Genomic DNA, 10,982 nt, shown 5'->3' with positions numbered 1-10,982 from the left:
CGGCACCGCCCGCTGACTTGCTGATCTTGTGGGAGGAGACACCTCGGTGTTTACGTATCTAAAAGTATGGCGTTAAAACCGCAGGGATGATTTCCTTAGAGTTAAAATATAATTCCGAATCGCTTTGAATGTTCCGCGCTTAGAACAAAGAGTAATAAATTGGAAAGTATCGCGGTTCGAGAGGCGTTTCTAAAATCGTATATTTTAGATTGAAAATATGTTCGAAAGGAGGGCAGTTAAGTTTGGAGTCAAATATAAAAATCGATTTTATTAAAGAGTGCGAGGAAAGAAAGTTGAAACCGAGTTTAATCTCGCTGTGAAAAATAATAATAAGTTTCATCGAGATTTCGTCACGTTATTGATCTATAAGTTAAACCGATTATTTTTTAATTATATAAAATTAGGTTTAAGTAGAAGGATTCTTTTTTTTTGCGATTATTAAAATACTTTCATTTGTATCACGTCGGTATATAAAAAAAAAGATATATATTTAAATCGATTTTATATTGTATCAATTTTTCATCGTTACGTTACGAGATTTAATAAATGTGTCTTTTAGCATATTAATACAGCACCAGTAATGTCGATATCAAGACGTGATTTTAATTATTATGGTGGTCGTCGTTATAACGACAAGCGGTATTTTCGGAGGTTCGAGCTTTATTATGATAATATTATGACAACACCTGACGCGGTAGATCCTGATGATTTTGCGGAGTTGATGTGTATTCCCATTAAATTGGCTGGTTAATATCATGGAAGCATGTCAGGGCATGAGGCTAGCTTATTTCCTTTACAACTAGGCTATTAACCCAGAGACATTTAGCTCGTACGTAACATTAAATAAATAGTTCGCTGACTTTCGGTAGATACGTCCTCCGCCTAATACCGAATATTTTACTGGGACAGTAATTTTTTTTTTAAACACAATTTTTAATTAAAACTTGTGTAATAATGAAGGTGCTATAATTATTATTTGTAAAGCCAACGGTGGCAGAGAAATTAAGCTTTGCGGAGGGGGGAAATTTTCGAACGAATAAATCCTTTTTAGCAAGCGGCGCGATCCCCCGCAATTCTGTTTACGTTTTCCGCGCTAACATCGGCTAGTCGAAGGGCGGCTACCCTTCGGCTGAAGTTCAAATAAATGCTAACCGCATTATATCCGTCATGTACCATTTTCGTCGCGTAAGTGAAATTGCGTAGGCCCCAAACAATATTACTTCGATGCCATTTAGCTCGCGCCGGCCCAATAAGAAATTGCTAATCAATTTGATGGATACCGTCGTATACCATTTGTCATTTATATCGAGTTACGGGGCACACATCGAGGGAGGCGGTAAAAAATTATATTCGCGCGTCTACGCAGCCCCGTGAGATCCAGAAATCAAATTTTGTGCGCGCTCACGTTGTGCCGAGGTATCGCTTTACAACAGATCCGTTTCGCTTTTTTTTTTTTTTTTTTTTTTAAGCTGATCCAATCAGTACTTTAATCCGTTGGATCGCGCGAAGAGCGATAGAGAGAGAGGGAGAAAAAGAGGGGGAGGTCTCTTTGTGCCTCTTCTTATCTCTGATCCCAGCTTCTTCCCAGATCATAGACTAAAGCCATTAACACTTAGCGAGGCGATCCTGCTTTGCATGAAATCGAGACGAGCGCGTGAGCGCATGTCGGGGAAGACAGACGCCGCCGGCGGCGCGAACGTAGAGACGCGTAAGATCGATAACCCTCCGCGTCGATTTTATAATTCATGAATTCATAATTCAAACACCGCTTTCTCCCACGCCGTTCTCTAAAATGGCACGAACTGGCGTTGGTGCTTCTTGATCAGCGAACCGTCGCAACGCCCGCGAGGACCTTAAAGCTTTTATTACTTACAAACGGCAGTAATTTATTACGCCCTTGTGTCAGCACTTAACGGCATCACTGCCGATCGCTGCTGCGGCAGCTGCATCGGTACGCGAGCGGGCCACACTTCATTTTATTAGATTATTAATTAACAATTTCATTTACGTCGCTCCGTCCGACGCTCGGCGGCAAGTCGTTTGTAACTTCAACCGTTAAAAGTAATAGGGTCGACGGAAAGTTCGCCGGCGATTATAAATGATGATAATTGCTCCGCCTGTGAAATTCGATCGGCTTTAGCGGAGTATACGGCGAGCAATAATATTGAAATTTAATAACGAGTAATGGAGCGCATCGTAACGATGCAAACGTAATGAGGATTGTTCTTAAACAACGATTTTAGGGCCCGATGAGCGAACGATGAAAATTGAGATACGTATTAGCGAGGAAAAACATCGGTTGAAGTGGTTTTTCGATGTAAGGTGCGCCGGAAACCGGGAAGCGTCTTAAAAATTTTATCGCTTACAAACAAGAGTCATAATTCGTTTTAGAGCTGTCGGTGTTTGCGATATCTATCTATTTGTCCACGGGAAATAGTCCGGGGAGCGCTAAATCCGGCGCATTTAGATATTCCCACGATTTATTCGCGTCTTCCCATAAAGTTCGATGGCCCGTGAAGCCTAGCGACCCTTCTTAACTGGTTCCACTCTTTGTCTTTATCTTCGACGAGGCGAGCATAACGCGGAAAGTCTCCGTCGTCGTCTAGTCTCGGAAGAAACGGTACGATAATTACCTTGTTTCTCTCGGATTTCCCTCGGCTCGATTCGCATTCTGTACAAAAATTACTCCGGAGAGCAATGACTTTTCGAACGAAGTGTGACGTTCGCGCTGCGGCTCCCAGCTGTTCCCTTCCCTGCATGCCGCGTGCACCGCGCGAGGTGAGCTCTCGCATCGATCCGCGAAAAGACATTTTGCGATACGTCTTGAAATAGTGACGCGTTCGCTCAGGAGTGAACACATATCGCGGCCTGTCACATGACAGAGTCCGGCAGCTGGAGGTGACAACTTATTTCCTTCGCGTCTTACCCGGTGCTCTAGCCTTTTGTTCGATGAATAATATATGGCGATGGCTGTCTGCATTGTTTTGCGTATACCGAGGCGCGCGCCCGCTCGCACACATATGCAACCCTGGGCACCGGATGCTGCGCGTGCCCCCTCCGGCGTCTACGCGATTTCCCGCTACGTGTCCGCGTACATAACGACGTATCCGGCCTGCGCGAAAGGAACTTTGGTAAGTCTCGACGCTGACGATATCAAAAGCACCGACAGCCAACAGACAGACGCGCTTCGCAGAAAATTCCGTGCAAAATTTTCGTCGTAACCTTGCTCTACGTGACAGACATATTGTTGATTGAAATACTGACGCGATCCTACCGCTCTCTTCTAAAACTTTTTTTTTTTTTTATTAAGCTTTTAAATTGACACCTCGTGCGTAAAAACGTGCGCGTTAAAAGATAAAGAACGCACCAATTTGTCCATTTTTCTAAACGATCTTCTGAGAGTTATACTCGTTGACTTATTTTCCGCACGGCGACACGCCTCCGTATATCTTCGTTAGTTTGCACCGATGCTACGTGACGCGACTTCTCGAATTATCCGAAATACAGAGTTGAATTCGGTACCTATGGCAACGTTGAATTTTACAACGGCAGCCTCAGATAAACCGAGATAAACTTCGCACTGTTTCTCTTCTTGCCCTTCGCCCACTAGATTGCATCCATCCCTCTTCTCCCATCGGCATCTAAAGAATTCATAAGACCCAGGAAGGCATCCCTTTGGTGGGATAAACAATCGTAAAACACGACCTACGTTTCTCTTTATTTTTAGCTTCGCGATGTACCTCGATTCGTTTCGCGGTGAGAGGAACGAGACGTTCTTGTGGCGAAATTAAAAATATTTTCTCGTATTTTATAGAAAACTCACGCGTGCCTCTGCGGCTTCTCCATCGAACGAGAAGTTTTAATGAAATCACGCGTTTGAAATTACTAGCATTAATTACCGAACATTACGCAGCTTTGATACGACTTTATGCGCGGCCATAAGCAATAAACATAAATGTTTAAAGTAAAGTAACAAAGTAAAAATATCCCAAGGAATATAGCAATAAGCAATAATTCGTACAAGTAACATATGAATATTCATGTACAAATAAATCTTTCGTAAATTTAAATCGGAAATGTAAAGCAAGTTTGTGAAATTCTACTATCAGTTTAATATATCTGGCGGATACATTTTTTAAAGCCACTATTTTTTTAGCGCTCGCTTTTGACGTCTGCCTCGTTTTTAATTACTTCATATTTCCGAGCGATATATTAAACTAATATAACAGAGATTCCATCATATTTTAAAAAATGTTCCATTAAATTACAGTGATGTATTTGATGAAAAATTTCTATGATTGTGTAAATAAAAACTCTACTTATATTTACGATTTAAAATAATTGCGTAGAAAATTTTTTAATTAAAAAGAAATATTTTTAAGACTGTTCTGAAGTATCGTTGTTATTGAAACAATGATATTTTAGTCTCTGATAACGTTATAATCGCGAGGTAATCGCATATGAACAATTAATAGTTACGAAATAAATATTAATAACAGAATTAACAGAATATTCAATGTTATGTTGATAACAAACTGTGGAAAGGAAGGAACATTAATACCATCGAGGGCGGATAATCAAATGCTGCTGATTAGGTACTGCAGCAGAAACGCAATTGATGAATTATATGTACAGTCGAGTATGCGCAACAAAGTATTCGCAGACATATACAACATAGTTGTTGCCACGGTCACTGTGTAAATGTTTCCTTCCGCAACACAGTTACGCTTGATCATTGTTTCGATTATTAAAACTTCGCGACAACGAAGTAACGTAATTTAACTCGACTGTAAATACAATTTTCACTGTACGATATCCTATCTAATAATATTTAATCTTTATTAAATAAAAATTTTTATTTTTTTTTTTTAATTAATTTTATTTCATCTATTTATTTTATCATCTAAACGTTTCGTACGGTCTTTATAAGCCGGATACGCGCGACTACGAATTTGGGTGGGACAAAGAAAAGAAAAAAAAAAGCTGATACCACTAAATGCGCGTTGTAAAGCGAACGTTTATTATCGCCACGGGGGTCTCAATTGATCAATCAGATAGACAAGCCTAGAGTGCTTGCAATTGAAGGCGGAATGATCGCGGGTCGTTGCGCAAAAGTGCATCGTTGAAATACGATTGCGCATTTGTGCGATGACCACTTTAGTATTTCGCCATCCGGTCGTCAAGATCCCACGCGGTCCCGTCATGCGCGATCGGCGATTAAAAGGATCATCATCGGCCCTCGTCTGCCCGCGCGTAATTCAGCTGGCCAATTCGATCGCGACGTCGCGCCGTCATTTTCGAGTACGGGCCGTTCCCGGTACACGGCAGAGAGTGGCTTGGAGAGGATTAGCCCGTCGATTCGATTTCATCGGGTTCTCCTCGTCGCTGAGCCCTAGATGTCATCGCCAGGAAGGACGAAGATCGGGTAGAACGATGAAGGGATGTCGCGGCGCTCTCTTGTTTGTGCCATATCCACTCGCGCTTTAGTCTGTAAGAGCGTCATATACATTTCGCTAACATCTTCTAGACTGCCGGGAGGTACGGGTTTATTAAAGTTCTCCTCGCGTAACTGGAATTGGTATAATCGTTAAAGTAAATTAATTAACGTTCGCAATAATTCTGGCGCGCGAGAGCGATGCATACATTTTTTTTTTTTTTGATCTTTTCCATTTTTAAAACCTGATATTTAATTTTTTTTCTTTTTTCTTTTTTTTTTTTCTTTTTAATATCTTTGTGAAGTCAGAGAATTAATGTGAAAATGCTTACGATATAAAATTCTCGTCGTGCGTATTTCGCCAGTTCTATTATTCCCCACTTTATTCAGGCTTCGTCGAATAAGACACGCGGGGAATCAACGCGCTTGCGGGTTCAACTTCAACCGGGAATAAATCGTCTGCGGGCGGCCGCGCGCTTTCTTCCCAATTATAAAAGCTATTATGAATTTGCCGGGCAATTTGGCGGCTTTGAAAACGTGCCGTGCGTACGCGATATATACCTCGGCGGAATATCGTGATATCAGGGCTTACGCAGCTCTGCGAGTAGCCTCTAGAATTTTGCGACGCGAACAGAGAAATAAGGACGCGAGCGAGAGAAAGCGCGAACGCCGGGGCATTAACGATCTTTCGAGAGCGACAGCGATGAACTCCGACGAACATCCTGTTACAGCGGTAAGAATATTTGTCTTCGGACTCGCCCATGTGACATCCGATATCTCTTGACACCGACACGCCGCGTAAAGAATCGCTGGCGCCTCCACTTGGGCACCGTCTGCTTCGAACCGTTGTCCATTTTTCTCAACAAGCCGACATAGAACTTTTTAGGGAACTAGCGTTACGCATCTAAACGCGAACATCCTCCGTGTTCCCTTACAGATGCTTTCAAAAAAGTTACTTTTAACCTCCCTTGTTTGACGATTATTAACAACGTATCAATTTACATTTATCAAAACCGACGCGTTGACATAGATTAAATGTATTGCAGCTAATAATTGTGATATAATAATCGACGATGAGATCGAGAAATTATATTTTTAGAATAATTCTCGCAGACGAGTGGATTTATTTCCACGAGTTCTAAACAATTTGTATTTTATTATTCGGATAAAACGTAATGACGGCAGATTAAGGGATCGTGCGGCCCCGCGTTGGCGATTAATGTCTTTAAAGCTCACACGGTGTGATACTAAGCCTCTTAATTCTCTACCCTTTCATGTTACGAAGCGTAATTGATACTTCCCTCTTTTTCTTTCTTTCTTTTTTTTTTTTACCCTCGCATTGTAAGCACTCGGTAGTTTATCCGTTTAATTGCTCGCGAAGTAGCTTCGGTCTGTATTCTAATCGTTCTGACCCCGGCAGTGTCGGCCGATCGATAAAATGTGGTGTACGAAATTGACCTCAGAGCGTTGGCCGAGCTTATCCCTCCTCATAATTCAGAGTCCTAGGCGAATTTCAGGTACCGCGGCACAAATTGTGCTCACGTCGTACATTATGCGTCGAACCCCGTGATTTCGTGGTCCCATGTACGCGTCCCTCACGCACCCACACGCACAGAATTCCGGGAGCACGCGATTGTTGAACAACCCCCCCCTCCCTCTCCCTCCCACCTCTCCCCCCTGTTCGGCATCCGGCCGAGTAAAGTTCCGCCGTGGCCAACGTCAGGGATGGATTTACTTCGACACGGGTACCTGCTAGCCTGCGGCTACACCAAACCCCTCCGGTTTATCGCGGCGACAACGACTGGAATATATCGTCACGGTCGGGCCCGCTCCGCCGAAATTTCTCTCCTAATCGCGACGCGTAATCGCAAACAATTACCGCAGCGTTGAGAGCCAACGTACGGGAAGTCGCGTTTGATATAGTTCCCGGCTCCTAATTTAGGAAATTCAGCGAAGTTGCAGCGCTCGCGAATAAAATTGCGAACGAAAAGAGTCGTCCCGTTTTATTCGGCCGTATTTCGAACGTGATGCAGCGGTATTTTCGAGGGCGAGACAAAACGCGCTTCGTCATCCTAACACTTGTGTGTTAACGTTTTGATGGATGGATAACTATTATCAGCGGTTACGAGGACCATTACAAAAAGCATTAGCGAACTTACCTCTTTTTCTTTTTCCTTTTTTCTTGCTTAATTGAATTAAATTTATCCGAAGAACGTATATAGTTCTTCGGATAAATTTAATGATTTTTTATATTAAAAAAAAAAAAAAATTGGTTGAACGAATGAAAAAGGGTGAAGGCGTCTGAGCGAGCGAGAGAAAGATAGACAGACTAGAGTGAAGTTGAAGAATAAAGTGAAAAGCAGCGTGTCGAGAGCAAATTAAAGAGGAACTTGCGAAAAAAGAGGAACGTAGGTAGGGGTGCAATGGAAGGGAACGCATGGAGTGCCGCTCTCACCCTCGAGTCATTAAAAACGCGGTCGTCGTTCTGGCTATTAGAATGACAAATGACGTCGTTGACGGTGCCAAATTAGTACGATGAAAGGACCGACAGATACTGCGAAAGCCCAGCGTGACGTGACCTGTACGCTGGCACGTTAGGTAGTTTGTAAAACCTTTAAAATAAAAGTTTTTACCGCCGTGTACCCACGTGTACTCGTAACTAAAAGAATCATGGCTGTAGCCTTTAAAAAGTAATTAAAAAAGAAAAGAAATTAATTTATTACTATATTAAATTATATTAAGCTCACGCAAAGTTAGGTATGTTAATTTAATTAAAAGACCAAGAGATAAAACAAAAATTAAATATCTCACAGAAATTATGACATCGTTACATCGTTAAAGTTAAATTTAAAACGTTACATTCGTTTGCTGTAGTGTTCCAGCACTTTTCGTATTATCCCACATTTTAGAACTTCGAGATACATCGCCGATATTAATCTAAATTTTCGGAAACAGAAGTATAAATCACTTCGCAGAATAGCTAATAACCAGATTCAGCAGATCCCAGTTGGCTTTAAGTATCCAATGCCTTGTACTTTCAATGTATATTCATTTATTAAGATTAAAGAGTATTTATGGAACCTCCGGAGATTTCCAATTAAGCGTATTAGTCATTGGATTATACTACAATTACCTTGATAATTGGCTCTCAACGAATATCCGTTGCAGTCTGAGAGATTCTTTATTGTATTTATGCGCGATAACGCAATTGTTGCATTTGGCTGAAATAATTATTCTCGTAATCAACGTTGACGCACGGTATTATACGATATTATACGTAGAATTATTATTTTTCTTTTTTCTTTTTTTTTCAAAGAATGTCAGACGGGATTATAGGAACACGTTAAAGATTACTTTTATCTTTGTCCGGCCGCGCAGAAAAAGGCGCGAACGATAAGGAAATAATATGATTTCTTTAAGGTTGCAAAAAAAGTCATAAGATCTCGTCTTCACTTCGCTAAAAGTTTTTATTTCATTCGTCGAACTGGTCAGTTGACGTTTCTGTGTGTATGACTTTGCGTATACGCATGCATGTGTATTCTCGTTGTTCGCGTAATGTATGCGTTACACACTTCGTAGTCGCCTACGTCGCAATTAATACAATATAGTATGTATAGTTTTATTATTTTATTTTATTTTTATTAATTTTTTTTTTCTTTTTTTTTCTTTTCTTTTTTTTTTTAACTATCTCGATAGCATACAAAAGGATACAGGCACACAAATATCAAATATGCATCCGGTACTCGCGTTATGCTATTGATCAATGTAATTACATTCACAATGGTACCGCCCTTCACATTCGTTTACGCAATATAATACAGATATATACAAATAGTCAATCCCGCGCATCGACGCGGGCGCATTTATAGTACGTTTACACATATGTATGTATAAATTACAGTCGCTATATACATCGAGAGATTATGCGGCGCATTTAATACCTTCGGGGTGGCGGAAAGTTTCCTATTATCGCTTGTGCTAAATCTATTGATAAACCATCATCGTTGTCATTGTCGTCGTATCTGCTCACCGCACTCTCTTCGACTTTCTACAATACAGTGTAGTACAACCAGACGCGAGGTATTTTACGATCGATCTTTTATGTATGTACACAGTGTCCGCTTTCGGCTAGTCTCGCGTAGAAATCGCACGTGGTCATATTCGTCGCGCGGTCGTAAAATCGTAATCCGTACAAGAGGTATATTTCTATGAAAAACGCAAAAAATAACATCGTGCGCGTTGAAAGCGACAACTACGAATATGCAAAGAAAAAAAAAAAAGATTAAATATATCAACTTATTTCGTAAAACTCGTTTATTTAATGAGGAAAAAAAATCAATATTTGTAACGTATAAATAAATGTTTCTCGCGATTTCGCCCGGCGCGATTACGCAAATTCGATCGATCAAGCGACCTCTCTCAGGTCTTGGTCCATATCTTTTTTTTTCTACGTTTCCTCGAAGAGGTCGTATGTACGCGCCACGCACTTACGTCGTCGTCGTCGTCGTATAAAAAATGGGGCCAGCTTCCCTCCCTTTTTCGTCCGCCGCGAACTCCCTCGGACCCCGTGTCGTCGGTTCAAACCGGAGGCTTCTTCCCGCATTTCTCATGTCAGATAGAAAAAGGGTTGCATGCGTGATTTATGCCCGGAGACTTTTCCCCGGTCGTACCGGCTGCAGCCAGTGTTCCCGCGCCGCGCTCTACGTACCGATGCAGAACCTATCGTGTCGTATCTCGGTTATATCGACGCGCCGTGCCTGTATCGCCCTCGACACGGCGGCCGGAAGAAAACTTACGACTTGGCGTAAGAATACGTAACGTATACCGGGGGCAAGGAACCCCGCACGGTGCCGAGACAGCGCCGCTATCTACGCTCCGATACCACCGGGAGCGGCGATAAGAATTAGCTGCGTTAACATGCGCGCGCGATTCGCGAGAACGGATTCCCTTTACGCCCCGGAGATTATTAACGTTCCTCGTTGCTGACGAGTATAACTGAAAATTATTACCATGTCCAATTTGACTCCTAGGAGGTAGATAATGGCATCCGGTTCTGCTCGAACTAGTTCTAACGGATCGGCCGGTCGGTTGCTAGATACCATTATTTACGTTCCACCAAGGGGTCTTTGTACGTTGGTACACGGACGCCCGGGATAATCTCCGCGCATTGTCTTTAACAGCCGCTCCTCGTTCTCGCCCGTTACGGTTGTTTTATATTAATGAGAGGCGAATTGTAAGTACAAACTACTTTCCTCGGCTTAAAATTATTTACTTAAGAACGCGACGAGTCTTGATGAATGTGGCGCGGTGAAATTTAAGGAAATTAATAAATAAAAATTGCAATATAAAAGTATAAAAAATAAAAAAAAAAAATAATGTTAACGAAGGAGCGGCGCGATAAAATTACAGACGATTCGAGAAAACGGTCGCGTCGTAATAGAAGGATATTAACTGGCACTGTCGGCAGCTCTTGTGCGGTTTCATACAAGTATAAAAGAGACATAAGATATCCCCTACGAAGTGCGCCGTGAGCAGATACGGAAGTGTC

This window comes from Cardiocondyla obscurior, linkage group LG10 (assembly GCF_019399895.1).
Source record: "Cardiocondyla obscurior isolate alpha-2009 linkage group LG10, Cobs3.1, whole genome shotgun sequence".
In the NCBI taxonomy this organism is placed as follows: domain Eukaryota; kingdom Metazoa; phylum Arthropoda; class Insecta; order Hymenoptera; family Formicidae; genus Cardiocondyla; species Cardiocondyla obscurior.
The sequence above is the reverse complement of the archived record's forward strand: the minus strand, read 5'-3'. Positions refer to the sequence as shown.